We start from the raw sequence: 27,710 nt of genomic DNA, 5'->3' as shown, positions 1-27,710 counted from the left end.
ACCCTAAACACGCCTTCTCAGAGCAGGCATACATTTTAATAAGTGGGATCTTTTCTACAAGTATTCTTACTTTAAGGCAGAACCCTAAAACAGCAAAAAGCTATTTTGGTTGGATAGATAATGGAGTCACTATCTTTCAGATACACTTATTCACTGACGCATTTGTTGAAAAATATTTATGAGCACTTACTGTGTGTCAGACAATGTTGTAGGCTACAGAGAACATTATTAGAAACCTTATTGTCCTGGACATTTATAAGGATCCAGGATTTTTTTTTCAGGTGGTGGTTCTACATTTTGTTTATATGGAATGAAACCTTTTGATGAAAATTAAAAAAGAAAAAGTTAAGTTAGTAAACGATGAAGACGTAAGTTGAATTCTGTGGATACTTTCCCACCACTGCCCACAAACAGACCCCTTAAGCAGCGGTCAGTCTCCTGAAGAAAATAGGCTAAACAAGTGACTTAAAAATAATGCTATATGTAGAGGAGGAGTAGAAGGAAGATACCGGGCAGAGCTAGCTTCTCGCCATTGCCTTTCCAAATGCATAATTAACTCTTAAAATTCTAATTAACTAACATACAGCACATGGAAATACCTCCAGAAAAAACTAACTGCACTGTAGGCTATGAAGCCTTAGGTTTCATAGCTTCCTAAATTTATTTCTGGTTGAACTATTTTTGTCTGAAATGGGGAACATATATAATCTAAATTGTAGCTGAGTCTCTTGGTTAGGGGGGAAGACCTCTAGTTTGCATGGAAACCTCTAGTTGATATGAGCCCCATCCTTTTAAGAGCTGCTTGGTCAAAAGTCACATCCAAGCAGTCAGGTTAGACAGGCAATTACAGTGCAAGAGAACATGAGCTGTGATAAGGGCAATGCTCAGTGATAAGGGCTCTGTTTACAGAACTTTGCTATTAGGTAGAGTCTATACTTCCTGCTGTGATGTAAGCTCCATGAAGGCAGGAGTCATTTGTAACTTAGTATCAGAAATATCCAATGCCGGACACATAGTAAACACTCAATAGACAGATTGTATCCATTTATTCAAAAATAGGTCTAAATCTTTTTTCTTTTTTTTGCGGTACTTGGGCCTCTCACTACTGTGGCCTCTCCCGTTGTGGAGCACAGGCTCCTGACGCGCAGGCTCAGCGTCCATGGCTCACAGGCCCAGCCGCTCCGCGGCATGTGGGATCCTCCCGGACTGGGGCACGAACCCGTGTCCCCTGCATTGGCAGGCGGACTCCCAACCACTGCACCACCAGGGAGGCCCTAAATCATTTTTTTAATTAATTTTTACTGGCGTAGTTGCTTTAACAATGTTGTGTTAGTTTCTGCTGTACAGCAAAGTGAATCAGTTGTACGTATACATATAGTCATTCTTTTTTAGATTTCCTTCCTATTTAGGTCCCCAGAGATCACTGAGTATGGTTCCCTGTGTTAAACAGTAGGTTCTCATTAGTTATCTATTTTATACATAGTAGTGTATATATGTCAACTAGGTCTAAATCTTTTCTAACGCAAAATGTTCACCTTCCAATGAGGTCTATGAATAGAATTTTAAGAAGTTTTAGTCATTTAAAATAATTTAAAATCTTTGTTTTTTTACCCATCTCTTATGCTTAGCACTTTTTAAAATATCCAAATTGACATAAATCTCTACTCTAAAGTAATATATAGATGTGTGCAGTTTTTTGAGTGAGAAATTCTCAGGTAGGTAGTTTCATGGACAGTCACCATCACTGGCACCAACCCCGCCTTTCCCAGAATGTCTGTTTTTTTTTTTTTTAAATTGGTGGAGGGGGGTGTATAGGGCAATCATCTATTAAAATTAATTACAGGGCTTCCTTGGTGGCACAGTGGTTGAGAGTCCGCCTGCCGATGCAGGGGACGCGGGTTCGTGCCCCGGTCTGGGAAAATCCCACAAGCAGTGGAGCGGCTGGGCCCGTGAGCCATGGCCGCTGAGCCTGCGCGTCCGGAGCCTGTGCTCCACAATGGGAGAGGCCACAACAGTGAGAGGCCCACGTACCACAAAAAAAAAAAAAAATTAATTACAAAATTTAACACAGAAACATTCTATATTTCATATTACACTAAGTATGTAAACTCACAGACAGGGATAATTTCTCAGTGAGTCAAGTCTATGAAGCTCATTCATCTCAGCTAATGCCACTGCAGCTTTAGTCCTTTTCCCCAATCTACATGGAAAGCTTAGGTGCGCTTGCTTGTGTGTTCAGTCTCTTAGGTGTCTTCACTACATGTACCAAGTTTCTGGATAAAGCCAGAGAAGAGCTCTTTGCTCAGTTGTTGCACTCTGGGTCCAATGGTCATCTTTAAGATTTGCTAACAGGCAACGAATAGATTTTGATTTCTCTACTTCTTACTTGTTGGGAAACCACAGTATGTATAGTAGTTGTTCTTTGCTAGCCTGATCACACATACCTCCAAAACCCTCCCTTGGGGTGGATGTAGAAGCCAGTGGGTAGTAGAGATGCAGACATCATTATCTGTTCTCTTCCTCAATTCACCGGTCAGAGTTCCTTCCAGACCTCGTTGAGAGTTTCTTTGCCTCCAGTTAGCCAAACTTCTGTGTTTTGCATTCTTATACTGCAGTCCTATTACAGTATTTCAGCAAAATTCTGTTTTACCAGACGAAGTCAGGAAAAACAGCATTAGGCAAGGAAAAAAGTGAATTCTAATGTTTAGAGGGAAGCAGAAAGGAAGCTTACTATAATGACTCCCACTATCTTCTGTACCCCATTAATATTCCTCCTGAGTTTGAAAGATGCCATTTTGTTTTCTCTCTCACATCTCCCATGCGGAACTCTGTACATAGTAACAGCAAGAGCATTTCTGAAGCTGCAATCCTGTAGAATAAAGAAAAGCAATTGAAACCATCTGAATGGGCTTTTGTGAGGAGAAAACTTGGTTAATAATTATTTACCATGGCAGAGCAGCAGCTATGAAGCTTGGCTTTTTTCTGCGGCTTAAGGCTAGAAGTCAACTTTTAGCAGGTCTCCCGATGTTCACATTTGTTCATGGCAAAAGCTGCAAACATTGGAAGTGGGAATAGTTCTTGGCACAGTCTTAAACCAAGATCCACTCATTTTTATAAGTGAGGACGCTGAGGCCCGTAGAAGTGAAGTGAGCTTTTGTGTCCTGGCCTAGCCGTTGGATTGTCATTCGCATTTCCCTTTCTGCAGTTTTTCTAGGTCCCCCCTTCCCATCAACAGCAACATCTAGTTTTTATGGTTTCAACCTATAAGCTAGATGTTGAAGAGACCCAAATCTGCATTTCATGATCCCATTCTCTTCCCTGGGCTTTAGACTCATCCATTTATGTGCCTGCTGGTCAAGTTTGTAGACATGGATGTCCTACTCTTGAGCTGAAAGTATGTAACCTCTTTCAACACATAACCTTGTTACTCTGTTCTGATTCATGATGTGCATTTTATGCTCAAAATTAAATTGTAAACAAACCCAAGAGTGGTGTGTTTCTTCCTCTGCTTGAATCTCTTATAATGTTCAGTAAAATATGTGCACGTGCATGTACTGTGCAAATACTTTTAAACAAATAGGATGGATTAAATTATATGAGCTAATTATAACCTGCTGGTGGGCTCAGGGCACTCTGATAATAATTATGCAAAATGCCTAGTATTTAATGAGAGGCAGTGTAAATTATTGGTTGAGATGCACTCGCAGCTAGATTGAAAAGGTTTGAAACTTGGGATCTGCCACTTACCAGCTGTGTGACCTTGGGCGAAATAGTAAACCTCTTTGTGTCTCTGCTTCCTTGTCTGTTAAGTAAGAATAATAAAAGTACCGTCTTCATGGCTCAGTAGTTCAAAATAAACAAGTGACTATACGTAAAATACACAAGTGCCTTGCACAAGTGCTATAGAAGGGTTAACTATTATTATTTAATTCTCACAATAATTTTAAATAGGCAGTGTTACCCTCACATAAGACTGAGTAAACAGACTCACAGAGATTAAGATACTGGCCCAGGGTCCTGCAGCTAGTTTGTGAAAATGCTAGATAGAACTATCCTCTCCCACCACCCAAATCTCTTATTTCCTCTCCATTCTTTCCTTTTATCTTGTTACTCCAAGCCTGAAACCTAGAATCCATTTTTGATTTTTTACCTCTCTACCTAGGTCATTAAGATTTGCTAACAGGCAATGAATAGATTTTGATTTCTCTACTTCTTACTTGTTGGGAAACCACAGTATGTATAGTATTTGTTCTTTGCTACAGGCAGTGTAAATCACCAAAGCTTAGCTGTTCATGCTACCTTCTAAATATCTCCTCATCTCTACTAAATATCTCTGAAATCTTTCCCAATGTCTTCTTCCTCAACCACTGCATGAATTCAGACCATATCATTTCCTACCTAGATTATTTCAAAAGACTTTCTCATGCCTTAGCTCCAATCTCTTCTCCATGTTACACCACAGCCATCTTTCTAAATCCAAATTTTACCATATACTCCTTCCCTAAAATGCCTGAGTGATTCTATATTGCTTTCAAGAGAAATTCCTGAGAGAATGAATTCCTAGGTGTTCAAGCACAACCCTCAGTGGTATATTATGCGTGTTAGGGTTTCATGATGTCATTTCTGCCCACCTCTCCAATGTCCTTTCTTGTCTTTTCTAAAATTCGCACATTGAACCAAAGCCATACCAAACTATTTATATTTCCGTAGTTTTATGTTTTCTTATGCATCTGTATTTTGGGGGTATGCCTTTGATCCCTTTGCTGTCCTTTCACATCCTTCCATGACCCACCGTTCTTCTCCCCACCTGCGTGTAGGTGTCACAATGTATTATAATTGTCTGTTTACAAATCTGTCTTCCTAGGCATGCTGTGAGCTACTTGCAGGAAAATATATCAGGTTTTTGTTGTTTTGATTCTCTCATTTTTATCCCAATTAAAAGTCCAGGCTAAGAATGCTTAAGGAATTTATTTTATTTTACTCTTGCAAGGGCAACAGGTTAATGACACATGTGCGAGTGTCATTGGAGGAATAAAAGCATAAATAAATGAAAAGCAAAGTTAATGATTCAAACTGTTCTAGGAAAGTAGCTTCAAAAGTAATCTGAAATTTTCAAAAATGCAAAAGAGTTTGATAGGGGAAACGATCCAATATGAGAACCAGTAAAGATCATTGCAGAAAGACTGCAGACAGAGTTTGCTTCTCTTCTGGGTTGTGATCTGGCTGTGAAGGGAGCCAGATCAGAAGTTGGTTCAGGTTGCAGGCGTGACTGCCTGGCAGGTGCTTGCCATGTAGGCGAGAGGTTGAGGGCAAGGTAAGATTAGGGAAGGACATGTACTATGATGGGTAAGGCGAGTTCCGAGTCTAAATTCTTCCTTCTCTGGGAAAATAAGGACTAGCAAGTGAGTGCTGGAAACTAGAGAGTCAGAAGTAGTATCTCATGGCACTCAGCTCAGTTTTAACAGTTGTTTAAATCAGATTAGATTTTGGCACAGTAGATCTCAAAAAATTGGTGTGCATGAGAATAACCAAGAATGCTTGTATGATCAGGCCACGCAAGATGGCTGTTCTCTTGCTCTCTGTACATCCACTGCTCAACCAGTCCCTGCCCACCTACATCCTACTCACATGACTGACCTTCCCTGTTAATCATTGAGTCTAATCAATAAACGCCTACAAACTTGTCCCAGGCCCCAGCTAGTGATTGTTCTAATCTGTGGATCAGAACATCTCCACCAAGATAGCTTATCAAAGGGGGAAGTGAAGGATGTGCTCCTCTGCTGGTTTCCATGGTAACCAGTGACCCAACCTGATGTCAACTGGTAAGCTTCCTCCCGTGCCACCCCCCCCTCCCCCCGCACCCAGCAAAGACTGCTGTGTGTCCTGCTCATTGTCTGCCGCACTGTCACTCCAGGACCTTGCTTCACACATGTAAGATCCCTCATCCAAGCAGCCGCATAGCACAGGGAGATCAGCTCGGTGCTTTGTGACCGCCTGGAGGGGTGGGATAGGGAGGGTGGGAGGGAGGGAGACGCAAGCGGGAAGAGATATGGGAATATATGTATATATATATAACTGATTCATTTTGTTGTGAAGTTGAAACTAACATACCATTGTAAAGCAATTATACTCCAATAAAGATGTTAAAAAAAAAAAAAAAAAGATCCCTCATCCGCTGAACCACTGATGTCTCTGTCACTGACTCCAGGCTGTTTCTCTAGTCTTGAGGCTGGACAAGCACAGGGCTTGCAGGCCTGCGGGGTGAAGCCCAACAGTGCTTAACTCAGTACTCATAGTGCCTGCTTGTAAGAAACTCATTGTTGTTATAATTATCTTCATCATCATTGTCATCATTACTCTTATTGTTTTCCTAATCTACATTTGTACCCTGTTCTCCCCACCTCACTGATTACCTAAAAAAAATTTTTTTAAATATCAAGTGTTTTTTTGTTTTGTTTATTTATTTATTTATGGCTGTGTTGGGTCTTTGTTTCTGTGCGAGGGCTTTCTCTAGTTGCGGCAAGCGGGGGCCACTCTTCATCACGGTGCACGGGCCTCTCACTATCGCGGCCCCTCTTGTTGCAGAGCACAGGCTCCAGATGCGCAGGTTCAGTGGCCATGGCTCATGGGCCCAGCCGCTCCGCGGCATGTGGGATCCTCCCGGACCGGGTCACAAACCCGTGTCCCCTGCATCGGCAGGCGGACCCTCAACCACTGCGCCACCAGGGAAGCCCTATTGATACTTTTGAAACAGGGTTATAAAGCTCTTTGATGTTTCGTGGTCCTTCGGCTGATGACCTGCCCTTCCCTGTGCCCTGGCCCGTGGTCCTCATCTCAGCAGGATCTTCTACTCCGTACTTGAAACTGCTACTTTTACCTCAAAATCTTTGTCCAGTGTCATTTTGCAAACCCCATAATAATCTCTCCCGTTCCTCATCACTATCTCATCTTCTAATTTTCCTTCTTTGAAGTTCTATTTACTCTGTTCCAAAATTCTAGGCAATTATGCTACCAAATATGTCAGAGCCTCCTGATAACGCTGGCATGAGGAGTCAAGCTTTTTAGCTGCCTTATTACTGTACATGCCTTTCAGCCAGGGACTGCCAGAAAGATGCCTAGAGTTGAAAAAGTTGAATTCATTACTTATTGCAAAGAGGGAGAAGTGTATACCGTATGGAACCAATGGTGACTTGGTCTGAGGTGTTTAGAAAGGATGTCTTATAGAATTTGAACTTCGGTTGAGTGATTTGGGGAGAGGGTTTAAGGAAGTAGAGCATTGCTCTGAATTGAATGTCGTTAGGAAGCAGGGTGATTTTTACAATGTGGTGCCTTGATAAGTCTTATCTAGGAAGAGGAAAGAGGAGACTGGCTGGGTGATGAAGCAGCGGTGACCCATATTAGTTAGGAAAGGGGGACATGTGGTGTCTGTGGCTTAGACAGTGTTCATGATTGGTCTGTATTCAGACACAATTACAGAGTGTCTTGTTTTTGTCTTGATTCTTCATGATCATAGAGTGCCCTCATCTAGCGTCGATGTTCTGTGAAATTGTTTACGTTCAACAAGAGGATACCAAGGCCAGGCTGTGAGTGCCAGGCCAGTGTCCAGAAACAACAAGACCTAACAGATAACACCAGGCCAGGTCCTGGATGTCAGGGGCTGTTTTCTCTATCTCATGATAAAATTTTTTGCTACTTCAGTAATTAAACCTACTTCCATGAAATCCACTTTCCACTACTTTGGCAATAAGATTTTCATACAGTTTCTTTGTAATTTCCTCCGTAAGTGCTACGGTATCCTCAACACATTGGGTATTTTAATACAAAATTTCATTCCCTTATGCTAGCAGTACGATGGTGACCAATAAGAACCACAAGAGAAGATTAATCTGGGTATAATAAAAGTATACAAATTGCTTAGGGAATTGATTAATTTTTTCATACTTATACCATAAACACTGATTTGTTATATAACTGAAAATATATACCATTGGCAGATAGGAAATAGATGGAATAAAATCTTAATTTTATTTAGTGAAAGTTACTCGTGAAGAAATTAGAGGGCCTTTCCACTTACTACAGAGAGAAAGAGCTTAATAATCAGAAACTGTAGAATCTTGGAGCTGGGAATGATCATAAATCAACATATCTCCAGAAATATACATCTAAGTTAAACTAATGTAAATGTGGTTAAAAAACTTTCTACTTAGACATTCTAGATGCCTCCTAAAATAAATGCGATAATCTTACTTTTTCTCTTACATAATAGACTATCATTACCATAAGTTTTGCTTAAAGAAAAGAACATCTTGTGAGTGATTCAAGTTCATGACTGAGTAATATTCAATATTTAAGTAATGTGTGGATTTAAAATAGGTAGAACCATTGACAAATGTCCTGTGCTGATAATTTGCTTTGTAACTTGTCATAGGTCTGTAGAGGCAGTGCTGTGGGGCTCTGAGGAGGGGAGGAGGTGAGATGAGTCTGTATAAACTAGGCTTAGTCATGCATGAGAAAACATCTTTCCATAATGTAATATTTAAGGTATTTAGAATATTGTTAAATATAACACTTTCTTTGACTTACACATATATGCTCTTTAAACATGAGCTATATAATCAATTCGAGGTTACAGTCCCATAAGTAAAATTAAGTTTCTTCATCTTCGAGTTTTTTTGATTGGTTTTAAAATAGAATTAAGGCAGTACAGAAGAAATAGCTATTTATTTTCCAGCTCTGCGTTATTTATCATATTATCTTGTTAATAAGGAGAAGATGTCTTGATTGAACTTCATGGACTTTGCCCTTTAGTTACCCTTGAAGATATGATCTAAACAAAGAAAGATGCTCATTTTTCACTTTCTCCTTACGGTTTACTCTTTTGTATGATTCTATTTCATCTTTCCTGTTTTCGAGTAAAACATGTAGCTACATTTTACGGAGCCAGAAATAATAATTTACTGAACGGGAAACTGAAATTGAGAAGTTAAAGCTCCAGTTAAACATTTTAACTTTCAATTAAACAACAAGGTTTAAATCATTTTAAAGATTACAGATGCCTGTCATGGGCCTAGAGGTGGGTTTATTCAAGCCTTGTACAACCAATGGCAGCACTTTGGATCCTTAAATCTAAATGGTTCAATAATTAGATTACATCCGAATCCTGATAACTGATTTAATTCTTTGTTAACAGTAATAAAGGGGAATAATGCCAATAAATATCCATTGGTTACTTGGGAACTTATTATTCTTGGAGTCGATTTTATGTGCGGTCAGATTTGTATAATGTGCTTTTGGATATGTATATTCTTTAATATTACTGTCTGGAAGTTTGCTGCAGATGAACATTTATTACTGCTTTTTGTCAAAAGGAGTATTTTGTGTACCCGTTTCAGCAGTAGGCACTTATTTGAAATGAAAACAAAAGGATTAGAGTCAGTCAGTTTTCTTACCTGAAATATTCCTGCACATGGTGTGCTTCTGCAAGTTCTTTACACATCACAGATATTCTCAAAATAGTCATCGTACGGCTTAAGCCAGAATAAAATGGCAGCTTTCTCTTTGTTGCTTACATATAATCCTTGCTGCTCGGAGCATATCAGGCTTGGAGGCAAACAGTGGCAATTGTTTTCATCTGCGAAAACCACCCAGATGATTTCTTGGAGAGTCTCCTTTCTTTCTGACTGTCTTTAGGCTTAGATTCTCTTTCTCTCTCATCCTATCCTTTTTGAACTGCCATAATGCATTTACATTTTACACACCTACTGGCCAAACAAGATAAATTATAAATATGTTCAACAAAAAGGAGTTTCATATAATCATTTTATCTTCTTCCTGACAAGGACCAGTTATTGACCCTAGACTAAGTAAATCAAATGATCGATGTCTCCTGCTTACTGTTCCGTGGCCGTTTGCATCAGAGCTCTCCATCTCCTGACCTTTGTTCCTCACCCCCTACATATTTCCCCCAACTCGGGAAAAGATGTCGAACACGACCCTAATTCCACAAACCTCAGCCTGGAATGTGAAGTGGGGAAATTGAGAAATTAGGACATTAAATACTTCTTAATGTCAACTGAAGTCTGTGCTTGCTCTTGTTATCTGGTCTGCTGTTTGTAGAGCAGATACTATGTTTGTCGCTTCAACCAGAGCCAGTATAAGAGAAGTGCTAAGTCCCTCAGTTCCTTTGATCTTTAGTGTATTGTCTCTGCTTGTACCAGGACTGTTACTTCAGTTTTTAGCCAGTTTTCATTACTTCGCCTCTTTGTACCCCTGCTGTTATGCTCCAGAGTGCCATCGAAAAAAAAGCAAAAACCCTTAGCAAGCGCATTTCTCCCACTCATGATGATGGCTGTAAGGGCTTGCTTTTTATTTTTACAGCCCTCTTTCCAACGGCTGCTGCCATAAACTGCGCCCATTTTCCCACTAATCCAAACTCTGAAGGTGGACACCTTCTCTTCATTAGACTGAACACAAGTCTTAGTTCAGGGCTATATGTCTTTCCAGTATTATTTTATTAGTCTTCTATGTAGATTCTCATCCCAATTTACTGCTTTTAATTGGACCCTTTAAAAGTGAAAACACTTATCCTGTCCCTTTCCCTAATTACAATTACTTAACGATTCTGTTCTGCTCCCAGAATAAAGTTCAAGCTCCTTGGAATATTATACAAGGAGCTTCAACATCTGGTCTTCAGCCATTTGTCTCACTTTTTGCTATTGCCCTAAAAATCAAGGTTTATGATTTTCCAAATATGTCATTCCCTCCCGCCTCTGAATTTAGGCATGCTGTTCTTTCTGCTTGTACTGACCTTTCTCCCTCCTGTGTGATTAGAAAATGTCTTTTGTCACTGAAGCCCTTCCATTATTTTATAGTCTAACTTCTCTCAACAAAACCACAATCTATTAAAGACCCTATGTTATTCATCTTAGTGTCCCAGTGCCAAGTTCAAAGTCTATATATAGTTGATGGTCAGTAAGTGTTCAGATGAATAAATTAGTTCCTGAACACCTTTCCTTTGTTTTAACCCAAAGCTTGGAATTCTGTTTACTTCTACTTTTTATAATTTCTCCCATGAAGGCTTAGTGAGGAAGCGTCAGTGGTTTTTCCTGATAGTAGTTCCCAAATGTAAAAACTAGAGGTTACATGGCATTGGATAGACTTGAGTTCAAGTGTTAGCTACCACATATTAGTTTTGTGACCTTGAATCAATTATGTAACCTCTCAGTGTCTCAGATTTCCCATCTGTAAAATGGCTACAAAATTATCTTATGGTTAAGATTTTAAATCAAACTATATATGAACAATTAGGAACACTCTTGTTTCCTCATCAGAAAAGTAAATCATTTAATTATTTTTAATACCCCTTTCAGCGTTCAGAATTGGGAGACATTAACTTGGTCTCTGTTCTCTTACTATCTGTGACACTGAAAAAGTAATTTCTAACATCTTATCTCTGCCTCTTAGCTAAAATGAAGCAGTTGTTCCAGATGATCTATAAAGAATCTTCCAATGCTAGGTTTATTTGATTATTTATTATGTGAATCTGTGTTTCCATTTCCTTCCTTTTGTGTATATACTATTACACTAAAGTTTCCCAAGTACTTTTTTTTTTTTAATTATTGACAAATGAACATAATTTCAACAGGAGAAAGTGTTCTAGATTTACAGGGCCGGTGACTGGGAGCTAGTAAGCAACTGGCAATAATATCTTGGCCAAATTCCAAAGAAAGAATTGCGTTTTTGGTGTTGACTTTCTGATTATAGAATTATATAGCAACTGTTTGTGAAGACTTCAATAACATTTTTAGACTAAACAGAAATGATGTAAGCAAAATGGCCGTTACAGGAATTTCGACACCCATCCCCTACCAGAAACATGAATTTAAAGAACTATCCATGCACAAAAATACCTTCACAAGAGCTCAGGATTCCAGGTGAGGGATTATAGTTTCTGGGTGAAGGAGGTACTGTGTTTTAGAGAGATGTTAAGAGATACACAGTAGATGGCCTCAAACTTTTCAGTAAAGTAGAAAATAAAGCTGTATCCTGAGAACATAGGTTTCCAGGGAAATTCTTAGGAAAATGAAGAAGCCACAGCAAAGCCAAGAGAGTGAAGATAAGAGTCACAAGATAGGAAAAAAAGTAAAGGATTGGTAAGCGTGGCTCAGTTCAAATATAATTTGTTCAAAAATGTATGTGGTTGTCAAATGAACGTTTGCTATTAAAAAAAAAACGGTCAAATAGTATTTCAAAGCTTGAAGAAAAATAAAAAGACAATTGCCCTATTTTTCCCACCGTCTCCCATTCCCCATGTTTTTTTCCAAGGAGGACACTGAACTATTTCTAGATAACATACTTAAAGTGTTACTCCTTGATTTAAAAAAACAAATTGCTTTGCTTTACACAATTTCCTCCTGTGGAAGAGAAGGATCTAACTTTTATAGTTATCACACACAATACCACACCACCCACCACATCCATATACATGCTTCCCATCTTCCACCCAATCAGTGTAGTTATTTTTTAATATTATTATACTACGATAAAATGATATTGTGAGGTATTAATCCATATAGTTTTGTTCCTCCCACTTCATTCTCTTTTTTAACTGCAAGATATAAAGCAGCAAATTGAGGGAGGACTTTTAGTGGAGACAAGGAACTGACATTATGTTACTATTCGGTTTTAATAAAGACTTGGAAAATAGTTATGGTCAACTTGAAACCGCTGTTTTCCAACACTGTCCTAAAAAAGATAAAATGGCCATAAGCTTGGATAGAAGTGAGAACGTGGGAGCCTAGATGTGAATAAATCCCAGAGAGCTGCTGTGATCTGCCCCGCTGCAGACTCACTCCTGAAGGCAAGTTCTTTCTCCCCTTTCACCCCACAAGTGTGAGGATCTCAGAGTGGAAGTGTCGCTCAGAGAGAAGCCTCAGAAAACACTGCATCAGTCATGGCACCAGAGCAGTGGAGTATCCTGGGCTGTGTGTGGTGTGTAGGCAGTTATGTGTTATGGAGCCCCTGGGACCCCAACACTGAGCTTAAGACCCTTGACGTTTGTGCAAGTCAGCTGAGAAAAAGAGAGCCATCACCTGCAAAGTGCTCAAGGCCAGGATGAGGGAAAGTTATAGCCACAAATTTAGAGAGGACATGCTCTGTGTTCTCATCTCCTCCTCTGAAAATAGCACCTATTGAGAAAAATATAACACAGTTTTAAACTTGAAATGACTGAGAAATATCAAAAATGAAAAGTTTCTTAAAAGTGACTAAATTATGCTGGATCAGGCAGAATGGAGGCTTGAGGTAAAATGAAATTTCATTTTTGCAGACCTGAGTCTATATGACTATAACACTCATTTCCATTTCAGTAATATACAGCCATCCCCAAAGTTTCTTTCTTGCCAAAACAAATGGAAAACCCTTCCATGGGTTTTCATGGTTTATCAGGTAACCATGATAACTTTTCTTTGTTTTAGATTAGTTAATTTTATATTTCACATTCCCTTTGTCAGGATAGACAATTCTGTTTTCTGGGAGTGATGGAAACTTCGACTTGATTTTTGTTTTGAACTTTGATTTGATTTTGAAAACTTAACATGTAATTTTTTTCTCCCTTTAAAGAAATATACCCCTCTAGGTGACAGGAGAGGTGGTGGCATTTCTACGGTCTTTGTTTAGCATTGGTTGCATATACATACACATGTATGTGCAATTTGAGCGAATAACTGTATTATCAAGATGGTATGACAGCCCAATATTGTAAAATGGCTGCTTTGGAGAAAAGCTAGCATTTTGGAAGCTGATAATTATTTCCTAATATTTATTACTTGACAAGTAGAGTAGTTCCCACTATGTTCTGATCTACTTTATTGGAGTATTATGTTACTTGCAGACAAAAGCATCCTAATTGATGCAACCATAGTAGCTCAGCACTCTTTGACCTTGAGCAGTTTACTTAACCTCTCAGTCCTTTTGCCTCTCAGTGCTTTAGTATTTTTGCCAGTTGTAATATTAGCAAAACAGTAATTCTTATTTCAAGTCATTTTTATGAAGATTAATTTAGATAATCCATATAGAGTCCTTAGAATGGCGTCTGGCCTATGGTAAGCACCCTCAGTGTCAGCCGTATGTATAACATGACATAATTTGGGTTTTTCAAAAAATGAGCTTCTAATAAGATTATCATTTCACACATTAAATGCCAAGTGATATTCCAAGGAATAAAAATGGTGATGTGGTTATTTTAAAAGTCAGTCAACACGCAACAAGTGTGTCAACTGCCCTCCAGACAGATTCTGGAGATAAGTTCAATGACTTTTAAAAGTACTCGCCAGAAATAGCTTTGGTTACACTTAGCCTAAAGGAGGAAATGACACAAGATACCATTTAGGTTGTATTTACAGTTAGACTTAAATAATTATTTGACCTGTTGTCTCAGTCTACGAGGTTGCCCATGTACCTGAACATTGATTTGTGAGTTTAGACATTGAAGCTCAGTGAATTTCAAGGCAAGAAGAGTCCACTCCCTGCCCCCAGGGACTCTGGGAGTTACCTATTAGATAGGCAAGAGCAAACCTCTGCTGCTTCTTACTTAATCCAGTTGAGCAATAGAGAAGAGGGAGAGACTCCAGGACAAACTGCCTAACAGATGCCAGAGAGAGGGTTACACATGGAGAGAGTGTGCTGTCCTCATGTTGCCTCTGAGTCTGGTAAGGTTAGTAGAGTTTGGAAGTGAATATAATCAGAAAGCATTATAATTGGGTGGTACCTGTAGAGCCCATTTTAAAATGAGTGATCTGAGATTGTGAAAAAACTTTTAAAGTGAGGGGAATAAAGGAGATTAGAGGAAAAGCAGTACTTCTAAATAGCCAACTTCCATGACATAGTGCTACAATCTAGGCTCTACATATTTTCAGAAAGTTTTATGGTGAAAAATAGAAGAAGCAAGAAATTTTTATTTTAAAATATTTTTCCTCTGTGCTTTCAAATGGAAATAAATTTCCCCCAGGTTTATTTTTTTTTAAATAAGAATGCATTATTAATTTTCTATCTTATTGTGAATTAGTATTTATACAACCTCAGGTTTCTTATTTCCTTAGCCCTGAGTATGAATGTTTGCTTTCTCTAATCCCTAACATTCATAGTAAGGTGATAAGTTTTATCTATAATAAGAGACATAGAGACATACTAAGATCTTTTTTAAAATTTACATTACTTAATACAGCAAAGAAATCTGTAACTACCTTAAACACTTACCATTGATACATTTAGTCTGACTAGTTTTCAATTTAAAAATCATTGAAGTGCTTCCAAAGTTATGTATACACCTTTACTTTTAATCTCCATCATTTTCAAATTAAACTGGTAGGTTTTTTTTATAACAGTCAACATATTTGCTTTCATTTTCTAAATTTAAATGAGCCTTTCTTTATCTATATAGGCACCAGATAGTAACATAACAAAGATGCTTGTAAAATGCATCCAGTATCGTTTTCTTCTTTTTTCCGTATGCGGTAAAATTTTTGTGCTTTGAAGCAGAATTTTTAGTTCTTACTTGTACTGTTTTTATGCAATAAAAGATTATAACTTTTGGTAGTTTAATACAAATTTCTTTTAAATTTTAAGGTGAAACTACATTTTTTTCCCTAACAGTGCCTGGACATAGCAGACACTCAATTCATTTGCATTGAATTTCCTCTAATCTTATATATTTTGATGTTGCCACAGCAACTTTTCACATTTTCTTCCTTGAAGTCACTGGCTTCTGGTAGAAACTCCTGTATCCTTCAAAAGATGGAGAAATATTCTCTGCCTTTATGTTAGCCAGTGTGTTCTCTGTGTTAACCAATACATGGTTAATTGTTCTCTGACTCATGCTTGAGGAAGAAGCTGGAATATCAGGTTCTCTGAGAAGTTTGTCATCTCTCCTTCTAAAACCTCCCCGCTCTGTAGGTTTTCCACTGTACCATAAACCTTCCATTAGACCATCTGTTGTTTGATTTTATAATAATTTTTCTATATGTCTATCTGTCATTCCATGAAGCTAGAGTTTTATTTATTTTATTTTCATAATTTCTGGACCCAGAAATATCTAGTACAAGGAGGAATAGTTTATTAAATTGAGTAATTTTGTGAACAAATGAGTTATTTTAACTATAATCTGCATATGAAAAAAATGAAAATAATTCTGAAACATCACAGTAGCATAGCACAATGCATTTGCTGGGAGATTTATATTGACACAAGGTAAGGATTTAGATATGGGCAAGAAAATGCCTTACATGATCATGCATCCTTATGTCTTCTGACTAATCTTTGATATTACTTGTCACCTGGATACATAAACCCAAGGTGACCTATTTCATACAAATCCTGGAAATCTTAGCATTTATCTAATTTTTCTAATTTTCTTTGTCAGTTATGCCCTCTGTAAAAATGTGGTTAACAATACCTAATTATAGAATTTTTTTTTTTTTTTTTTGCTGTACGCGGTCCTCTCACTGTTATGGCCTCTCCCGTTGCGGAGCACAGGCTCCAGATGTGCAGGCCCAGCGGCCACGGCTCACGGGCCCAGCTGCTCCGCGGCATGTGGGATCTTCCCGGACCGGGGCACGAACCCGTGTCCCCTGCATTGGCAGGCGGACTCTAAACCACTGCACCACCAAGGAAGCCCTACAGAATTTTTTGTAGACTTAAATAATGACATGGAAGCATTTAGCATGATAATATGTTAACAAATATTTGTCCTCCCCCTTATCCTTTCTTAGAACTTTTCAAGTTGTCCTTATAAGGGAGAAGAAATAGTATTCTACTTTTATATTTAATAATTTAATTTAAATAATTTTAAAAACGTATTTAAAACAAAGTAAAATTTAAAAAGCCAAAAGAGCATTGGAACCAGAATAATTTAAAAAAACTAACTTCACTCTAGTAACAGGGTACAGTGTGTGGGAATCGAAGAGTTGTAAATTATTCCAATTATCCAGGAAATTAATATTAAACTGACTAACACTGCTGAAGAAGAACAGAGTACAATGACATACACAAAAAAACTAAAGTAATACATTAGCAAATATCAGGCCAGATCCTGGGACAAGATATGTGAAAAGGAGAAAAAGAGATCAATATTCTAGCTGAGGAGTCTTTTTTTTTAACTGCCACTAGGGCAGTGTAAAAAGAGCATTTCCCCAGACCTCTGAAGCTTCATCTGCTAAGTGATTAAGACTAGATGATTCTTAAAATTCCTTCACATTTTGTAGCATAAAGGTCACAAACGAGAGAGAGAAAAAATGTGTCATACATGGAAGTGGGTAAAAGGTCTTTGAACTAACAGTCACAGCTATTTATATCTGAGTAAATGTGAATGTCCTGTGAGCCTGGAGACTTGTGGCTGTTTACACTGGAATCTTTATGTAGAATTGTCCTCTGTGTCTGAGCTACACCTCTAAACTATGACCTCCTTGAAGGTAAGCGTTGCTAAACTATCCAAGCCAATTAGGGCACACGCTGTTATTGGGTTATCTTGGTAAATATTGGTAGCTTCCAATAAACAACAGTAGGGTGAGCTATAGATCTCTTCGAAAGACAGCTACAGAGAAACCTTCTCAGAATTGGCTTCTGATGGAAGGAGTTAAGTAGCCAGCAGGAACCCAACCTGCTCCATGTGCTCTGTGAAGTCCCCACCCAGTCCTTTTAAGTATCCCAGTAGTTCTTGCATGGAAGATTCCTCAGAGGCACAGACTTAACATTACTAACTACAGAATTCAGCTAACCATCCAGTCCCAGTCAGGCAACCAGGAATGCCCTGAAATCAAGAGCTGGACAATGGGCCATTTCTGAACTGGGCTTAGTGGGTTTTTATAGCCTATAATGTAAGGGTAGAGACTTAGGCCAGTAATATTTCTAGCCAATTCGTAAATCTTTGAGACCATTAATTCCAGCAGTAAAAACCTCATTGTTACATTTATTATGAAAATTTCCAGATTTTAGGAGATAAAGATAACTAAATTACAGATTTTGATTACACACTAAGTAAACAGTTCTAGAATGAATATTCACAACTAGGGTAGCTGCCCATTTCGAGATGGTAGATTAAAAGTATTCAGTACTCCCTCATTGCATTTTATATGCGAGTATTTGAAGTTCATTACAGAAAACCTTCCTGTAGGGATCATGCTTTCTTCTTCTTTGTGACAGGATTCTAGGCACACAGTGGCCACATCATGAATATTCATTGAGTATGTGTGTGTGTGTGTGTGTGTGTGTGTGTGTGTGTGTGTGTGTGTGTGTGTGTGTGTGTGTGTGTGTGTGTGTGTATGAGGATGCATGTCATCAACTTTAACCTTTACAGAATTATTACCTTAAGAGATATGGAGAAAATCATACATTTTTTGGTCTAATGTAGCATATACTGTAATGGCTTGATTTGCTTTTAGAATATCTTTATTTTTGTCTTAGTTTCTTTATTCTAATGAGTTGCAAATATAATAGCATACTCACCAAATATTGCTAATCTTACATGGCAAAAGAATGTCATAACTATCATAAACTTGAACTTGCTCATTTTGCAAGACCGTGCCCAACGTTCCTAGCATCTCCAGCTTTCCACAAACTAGAATATTCCCTGATGCTTTGTTTCTTATCCTAAAGACCAGTGTGCATGTTGTTATGTGGTTCCTAGGAAGACTGTAATGTCCTAAACAAAGACGAAGGATGAAAAGAGTCAAGGGAATTGCTATGAGAAAATAAGTAGGGATATCCCTGGAGAAGGAGTTGCTTCTGTGTTCTTTTAAATGTCACAGAGTAATTGTTTCTTTTTTTAAGGAAAGAACCAGGGGGAAGAGCAGCTTATTTTCAAGCTGGAGAGCTTGGCAAATATAGGCTGCAGGGTTTACTTTGGTTTAGGAATCCCACTGCCTCACTGGAGGGTCAATCAAAGTTCCACAGCCATTCTTGGATACTTGGAGGTGGGGCTGATTGATGTACAGCGGTGACCTGACCCAGCACTTAAGGCAAACACAACCAGAGTCATCAGTGTTAATTCCGTATCCTCCAACCAGCATTTTGAAAGTGCGTTGACATCGGTGGCCTTGCACTTTTTCATCGGACTTCTAACTGGTAATTACACCTATATAATCACTGTGAAGTTATCTAGCCTAACAGTGTAGGACTCAAGACCAGTGCCTGCAATACTAAAATCTCTTGCTTTGCTCTGAGTTTTGCTTTGTTCTTGTCCAGTTTAAGCTATACGTGCATTTTTCTCTTCTCTTAAGGAATAGAATATATGAGATGGTATAGACATTCAGGCACCCTGTCCCAAGCTTTTAGATAAGAAATTGTGTCTAAAAGAAAATGGAAGGAGTTGGTCAGGTGTTGTAATTTTACTATGATCTTGTCAGTAATAACTACAATACTAAGTGATAAGATGACATTCAAAAATATTTGAAATTGTCCAAACCCTCCAACTTACCTATGCTTGTATATGTGCAACGATGGAATATCTTAATAGAGCACCATATTAAAAGGGCAAATTCATGTGCGGCTACCTTTTATTCTTAAGAAGATATATGCCCAGGAAGACTGTTAAATTATAGATGGCCACTTTTACCCGAAGAGGCACTTAGAATGAATATTATTATATATGTTTTGGAGTTTCTTATATTAAGATTGTAAGGCAGAGTGGTTGTCTTCCCAGTCGTGGAGAAAGAAGAATCTATCCTCCCCCATCTCTTATAGTCAACAGTACCAGTAGAGGTCACAGGCAGTTTCTACTGGGGCCTTCCTGGAATGGATCTAGTCAGCAAGTGGTCACTGTGACTTGCTAGAGAGGTGACTTTGCAATTTTATTTTACCCTCAGGTTAGGGAAACTTAGTCATCATCTTGTATACCTGACTTGGGCTACTGAATCTTTTTTTTTTTTTTTTTGCGGTACGCGGGCCTCTCACTGTTGTGGCCTCTCCCGTTGCGGAGCACAGGCTCTGGACGCGCAGGCCCAGTAGCCATGGCTCACGGGCCCAGCCGCTCCGCGGCATGTGGGATCTTCCCGAACCGGGGCACGAACCCGTGTCCCCTGCATCGGCAGGCGGACTCTGAACCACTGCGCCACCAGGGAAGCCCTGGAGGTAGCTTTTGAAGCTTTCCTTCTGTACTCAGTATTGAGGCGCATCTCTGAAAGCAAAGTCAGCTGCTTGTGGCTTCCGGAACACTAGTTGCTTCTCACTACACAGGATGTACTAAGGATCTGAGGATAAGTTCTTGAAGAAACATTACTATCTTCCTTTCCTCTGGGAAATTCTTAAGCATGTAGAAATGTCCCATCGAGATTATGACTTAGTCAATCAAAATGGATGAATTTAGTTATATTTATTCATTATGTTTCATCTTTAAAAAATTGAAGCCAATCTCCTAAAACATGTCTTAACACATGCATGTTGGAATTTTTCAAAAAACAGATATTGTCTATTTTCAATTTTAATTTTATTCACCTAAGATTGGAGGAAGATTGCCTGAAAGGTGACATCTTCAATGATAGAATGTTTTATAGAAAGAAAAGTTTTTCCCTGTAATTAATTGGCACCAAAAGACTTAAAAAGGCAAATCACCACAGCATTTTTTCCCTAACCTAAATGACATGGCAGATAAGCCAGAGAAAGTTTAGTAAACAGTACAAATTTAGTTTAATCTTTATTTTTTTTAGTTTCATAGCTTGAAGAATTTAAATATTTTCTACTACACAGGATGGTAAATAAATATGAGCTTAAAAGGTTAAGTGGCAGAATAAGGTTCAGTTATAACTAAAATATTTTTTGGTAATATTTGGAAACCCATGGTTATGTATTGAACTGCCATCAGGAGGTAGGTGTCTTTCAAAACAGAAATACCCATTAAGTGGATAATGTGAGTGTATCAATAAAAGGAGTGAAGGAATCATCTCACACCGGTCAGAATGGCCATCATCAAAAAAATCTAGAAACAATAAGTGCTGGAGAGGGTGTGGAGAAAAGGGAACACTCTTGCACTGTTGGTGGGAATGTAAATTGATACAGCCACTATGGAGAACAGTATGGAGGTTCCTTAAAAAACTAAAAGTAGAACTACATATGATCCAGCAATCCCACTACTGGGCATATACCCAGAGAAAACCATAATTCAAAGAGAATCATGTACCAAAATGTTCATTGCAGCTCTATTTACAATAGCCAGGAGATGGAAGCAACCTAAGTGTCCATCGACAGATGAATGGATAAAGAATATGTGGCACATATATACAATGGGATATTACTCAGCCATAAAAAGAAACGAAATTGAGTTATTTGTAATGAGGTGGATGGACCTAGAGTCTGTCATACAGATTGAAGTAAGTCAGAAAGACAAAAACAAATACCGTATGCTAGCACATATATATGGAATCTAAGAAAGAAAATTAAAAAGGTCATGAAGAACCTAAGGGTAAGACGGGAATAAAGATACAGACCTACTAGAGAATGGACTTGAGGATATGGGGAGGGGCAAGGGTAAGCTGTGACAAAGTGAGAGAGGGGCATGGACATATATACACTACCAAATGTAAATTAGATAGCTAGTGGGAAGCAGCCGCATAGCACAGGGAGATCAGCTCAGTGCTTTGTGACCACCTAGAGGGGTGGGATAGGGAGGGTGGGAGGGAGGGAGACGCAGAGGGAAGAGATATGGGAACTTATGTATATGTATAACTGATTCACTTTGTTATAAAGCAGAAGCCAACACACAATTGTAAAGCAATTGTACTCCAATAAAGATGTTTAAGAAAAAAAAAAGAGTGAAGGAACAAAAGAATTCATGGTTTCTGCAAACTTAGGAATAGCTGTGATTTTGTAAGTATAATTGCAGTAAGTTAATTTGGATGCAATTTCAAACTTACATACCTAAAACCACATTTAATTTTGAAAAACTATTAGAAAGATAAAAATGAGATGTCAAATAAAAATCAACTAGGACAGATAAATGCAACGTAAACCAAGGAAGAAAAGAAGGAAAAATGAAAACTGGAATCTTGTGGAGGAGAGAAGTCTATACTGAAACTTATAAAAATAATATTTTGGGACAGACTTATTTATAACATGGGAAATATTTAGTGATTTTTAATTTTGAGTTGCATGAAATGGTATGGTTTCCATGTTTTTATGGGCTTATTTCACCTCCAGATATTAATCACTGTAGTCCTCATTTCTTCAACCTACTGTGATTATCCAGTTTTCCCTGAGGAGTTGTAGAAAATGAAAGGAAAAACAGGCCTGCAGCAGTCTTGGATCATGTCCAGAAAATGTTTTTAGTCCTTGGACTACATGGAGGATGGTGCCCCAAGCCTTGTACACACAGATTGGGAAAACAATGAGGATCTCAGCGTATTCACTCTCAACAGGAAAGCCCTGTGTCCTTAACAAAAGGTGTACTACAGAGTACACTGAAACACACTTGGATAACATAAACATCTCGATTCACATTTGTATCTTTACCCATGAACAGGAAGCAATGTGGAGTAAGACAGTTTGCTTGCTAAATACCACAACTGAGGGCCCTGGGCCCTGAAAGCCAGGAAAACAGTTGTGTTAGCAATCTCTGAGGATAAATGTACTAATCAGCCAGTGCAAAACTAGGAGGACCAGTAGAGTCATTTAGGGTGACATTCCCTAGCAATTCAGATTCCATAACCTGCTACTGTTTACTTAAGTCACAACCTCCGGAGAAAAGAGAAGAGCAACTTTCCGGAATCTGAAAGGGGATGGTGAGAATGAACATGATTTGAGTGCTTGGTCGCTTGTTCGAGAACGATGAGGATGACAGACACTTGCATAAAGACACGGCTGATGTTATTTAAACCTACTTCAGAATAGAAGATTTCTTTCTACTTAACCATAAGGTAAATTCCTTTATCAAGTCCATTGTCAGTGCCCCCTAATGTGAAACAAACTTTAATGGTGCTACTAAAAACGTTAGGGCTAAAATGAAGTTTAATAGGTAAATTGAACTTCTCTATTATTCAAAGTTTAAGTGTGCAGATACTAAAGGGAAGGTTTTACTGTACCCCTGACTAGTTGTCATTTCTTTCATTCAAGCAGATAACCAGCTGTCACAGAGAAACATGCAGAACAGTTGCAGGGTTCTGATATTTTAGAATTCTGAATTTTTATGATATCTACCTTATGCATGATAGTATAGTAGTCTGTCACTTTTATTCTGTTTGGATTTTAATGTTTATGATTTATAGAATATAGTCATGAAAATAAGATATATAGAAAGAAATTTAAATGATGTATAACATTTCCAGGAAAATATTTGCTTCTGGAAGTTTTATTTGATATATTAGATAGATATATAGCCACACACACTCATACACTCTATATGTGGGTATGTATGTGTGTTACACAGGTTTTTGTTTTGTTTTTACAGACTATTACACGAGACTTTGTTCAAACTGAAAAATACATTTAGAGCAGGATGTTCCCACTTTGAATCCTTATGGATTCTTGGAAATCTTAAGAATTTATTTCAAGTTCTTCTAAGGAGTTCATTTCAGAAGCAGAACTCTAAACCAAACACTTTGGTTTCTTGGAAGACAGAAAACTCTGGCTTATCCACAAGCAAATCCTTCCCTTAAGCCCACTGAGAACCAACCTGGAAAATGATGATTTGATTTCACTATAGGGTTTGATAGGCTGTTTAATATTTCTTTAAAGCTTCTAGCAGAAGCTGCTGTGCCACTCAAATGCAAGGTTTGTGCCAAATGTTTCTTCAAAGTGTCAGGGCAGAAGGATCAAACTTTTCCATTTTCAAGCAAACAAACAGAAAAAGAAAGGCATCAGAAATATCTCATTTCCCGTGTGGTGATTTCTAAGATAAATTACTGTTACGTGACATACTTCTTAGAAAGTATTTTATTTCTAAGCTTTAAAAAAGAATTTAATTAGGTATGCTTCCATGTCCCTGGAAAAGTGTCTGTGTGTGTGTGTGTGTGTGTGCGTGCCTGTGCATGCATGTATGTGAGTTTAACTCTTTCAGGAATTTGACACCCAAGTGCTGTGTATCTCCGAACTTAACAGATTGTCAGATGGCATAGATGTCAATATAATTGTTTAAAAGACAGACTAGAGAGTATGGTTAGTATGTCTGTTTATTTACTACATGGAACAAAATCACTTTAAGTCTCATTATCCCTCTGATTTCTTTTCTGGTTTTATACATTCATCACAATGAAAGCTTCTTAGCCTTTTATAGCATATCACCTTGATCAAGCCATCAGCTAATGTGAATGTGTAAATTGATTTCTGTAACCCTTAAAATTATTTTATTGATTTCCTTTTTAAGACCCCACTTCAGGGACTATTTATAGTGTAGATGACATTTCTCAACACAAAACTCTGTTGTACCCTCAATTCAATGAATTTTATATTTCTGCCATGTGAAATTATAAATTAATTGCTCACATAATTTTTTTCAACCTTTTTCTGGTATTTGGTTAGCTAAATGCTTATTTTTGTAATTGATTATTGATTTTTTCTTATTATTTCATAACAACATGCTTTGAGGTCTAGTTATTCTTTTACCTGAAGATTTCTGTTTTTTCCCCCTAATAATTTCCTTTCTAATGTATGAAGACAAATTGTCCTGACAACTATGCTGATCTTAACACTTCCTTAAAGTTCATAGTATTGCTTAAATGTTGACTTTTCCCCACTCTCCTTAGAGAGTTAAGTCTGTTTTGCAAACAGTTCAAGTAAAGATAGGTGCCGCCAACATATTTAGAAGGCCTGTGAAATTTACATATTGATCTGGGCCAGCCCACATGAGACTATCCGCATATACAGAGGTGCTCTCTCTTTAATCTGTCTTTTACACACAGCTCCTACCATGACTTCTATGAGACATATGGGGAAGTTTACTTTATATCACTAATGCAGTAAGTTTACTTTCATTGTGTGCTCTATTCATTAGACGACATAGCTTAAGTCTAAACTTTAATGACCCTGATATTCTGCATTTTACCTTTAATGATGTCCTTTCAATTTTTCCTTTAAACGTGATATTAAAAACTTCCATTTTAATCTCTCAAGCTTTCGCTGGCATTACCGTGTACTGCTATGTCTTGTGAATTTAATATTCTCTTTTAAAATTATGTACGTATATATTTATTTTTATTCCTGCATGTGAAGGCCCTCCTCACCACATGAAGCAGGTAGAACCTGCCATTGGTTTAATACTTCCATAAATGTAAGGCAGCAATTGAAAAACTAGGTATTTGTTTATATAACACACACAGTCAGGTGCCGTATGCATGTGCATAAATATGTGTGTGTGTATAGATCTTCATGGTTAGTTAGCCCAAGGATTAAAGTGATAAGACGAATTTTGCCTCATGGTTTTACACTGGTGACTAATGTTTTGAGATACTTTACAGTGTTATGTGTTACAGGTCTTCAGAATGAATTTTGTTTTAGCTAATCTCAAAATAATTGTTAACTGCCACTTACAGAATATGTTCACTGTTCATTCCTTGGTTATTATACTTAGATATCATTTTCTAAGAGGAGGTTATTTATAATTGTTATTCAATTTGAACAAATGTGTTGAAAAGAATACGTAAATGAGGTATTGATCAAGAACTTATTTATATATATATTTTTTTATTTCAGAAAAGAGTATAGGCTCTTCAGTCAGTCTTTCAGGGTTTTAATCCTTGTTTTGGCACATGTTAGCTGTGTGACCTCAACTAGTTGTCTAAAGAAAATAGTAAGGTGGTGTGGTGGGTCAATGAGATAACTTATGTGAAACACTTATTTCAACAACTGGCAGACAGTAAGCCCCCAATACATGTTAACTCTGTTACCTTATCATCATCATAATTTATAGGTCTTTGATTGCCCATACAATATAGAATTGCAAAGCATATGATACCAAAATTCTTTTCATTTGCTAGACTGTAAAAAAAAATGAATCACTTAAAAATTTTTATCTACTATATAGAATCTGCATACATCTTTACGTTTTAAATTTAAATCTAACATAGGATTTGATCTTCAGCTTGAGGCTGTAGGTAGGCTCTGTAGTTATTCTCTTTGACAAGAAAGGAAATCAGGAATATGAGTATGAGGACTGTGTGCTGCCCAGTTCACAAAACCTATTATTATTAAAAGAGCTGTAGTCAGGACTTGGGCTGTGTGATTCCTCTTCTAGAACTCTTACTATGCCTGCATTGTCTGCTTCTCACATATGTTGCAATGTTTATAATTACTCAACATACTTTACTCTTCCTCTTTTATTTCACAAGTGTTAAATTCCATGAATCAGCTCATCTAGAAATACTGTTCTAAAGGATTTTTTGAAACCATACAAATGCTAGAAGAAAGTTTATTATTTTTTATATTCTTGGAGAAAGACTTTCAAAGCATGACACAATACCTAAAAGGAATTGCTGTGAAAGTTAATGACATAAAAATTGAAATTGTCAGTAATTTAAAAATGCAATAAAAATAAAGTTTAAAATAGTCAAAAAAGTTTTAAAAACTGTCAAATGTCAGAAGACTGGCTATTGCCTTACTAGCTAATAAGGAAGGACAAACAAACCCACAGGGGAATAAAAAAGATGAACAAAGGTATTATCACAAATATTTAAAAATATAAATGCCAATACGCTTAAGAAAATAGGTGAACCTTCACTCAATTAAATATTTACCGATAAAATAAGTACTTGTTAAAAACAAAGTTTAGTGTAAACAAGTGTGAGACAGGCATTTTCACACATTGCTGTGTAAATGTATAACAGAAATTTGGTAAAACTCCCCCTGCCAAAAAAAGTACATACTTTTAAATTTCACTTTCTGCTATTTACTAGTGTCCTAGCACAGTAAACAAAACTATATGGGAACTTCCCTGGTGGTCCAGTGGTTAAGACTTCACCTTCCAATTCAGGGGGTGTGGGTTTGATCCCTGGTCAGGGAGATAAGATCCCACATGCCTCGCGGCCAGAAAACCACAACATAAAACAGAAGCAATATTGTAACAAATTCAATAAAGACTTCATTCTCCATTTTCTGATTAAGAAAATAGGAGTAAGTAGTTATTTAACTCCTAATCCCCAGTCAATATAGCTAGCAATGGTAACATCAGAAGTCATGGATGTCTGTCTGATTCCAAATTCTAAGTGGTCTTCCAGAAAAAAAAAGACTTCCCAAAGCACTGTGCCTAAGCTGACTTAAGCATATTGACAGTTTTATCTTTCATTCTACTAAATTTTGTCTAGTGCTGTAGTGGATTTACAGAAGGCAAGGTATATAGCCTCATATAAAAATACCACTTCAGAATATTGCACATACATTATATTTTTAAAATGAAAACCCCAACACGCATTACTCAGAAATGGGTGTGGCAGTTTTCTGCCTTGTTCAAGGTGAATATTTTGCTCAAAATATAGATATATGGTTGCAGATTTTACTTAGCTCTAGATTTCCTGGGTGTTGTGTGCCAAGCTACTCAGAACGGTTGCCTATGGGATTGAACACTTAACAGCTGCCTCTGGGAATGTAAATTTGATTCTTTGGGCTGCTCATGGGAGGGTGTGACATTTTCCTCTCCAGAGAGAGAGGATTTGGATGGCATTAGGCTACTGAGTAAATAGTGATCCAAGTAAGTTCAGTGTCAGCCTAGGCATCTATTTAACACGTATTTTTTCTGAATC

At 37.7% G+C, this 27,710-nt stretch overlaps 1 protein-coding gene across 7 annotated transcripts in view; it reads left to right on the top strand.

Annotated features, from left to right (window-relative positions):
• Positions 1 to 27,710, top strand: part of LOC309827046 (platelet glycoprotein 4) — an 85,995-nt gene that overhangs the window by 10,423 nt on the left and 47,862 nt on the right. Inside the window, exon 1 of one of the 7 annotated variants that reach the window (XM_082661528.1) lies at positions 17,384 to 17,465. The exons of 4 other annotated variants lie outside the window; for them this stretch is intronic. The gene's annotated coding sequence lies outside the window, so the exon portion shown is untranslated. Of the gene's footprint in view, positions 1 to 17,383; positions 17,466 to 22,520; positions 22,899 to 24,865; positions 24,936 to 27,710 lie in introns of those variants that run through there. 2 more of the 7 variants (XM_082661535.1, XM_082661530.1) reach the window with 2 other exon arrangements.

Source organism: Grampus griseus, assembly GCF_964374135.1.
Source record: "Grampus griseus genome assembly, chromosome: 9".
Taxonomy (NCBI): Eukaryota; Metazoa; Chordata; class Mammalia; order Artiodactyla; family Delphinidae; genus Grampus; species Grampus griseus.
Note: the sequence above shows the minus strand (reverse complement) of the source record. Positions and strands in the feature narration are given on the sequence as shown.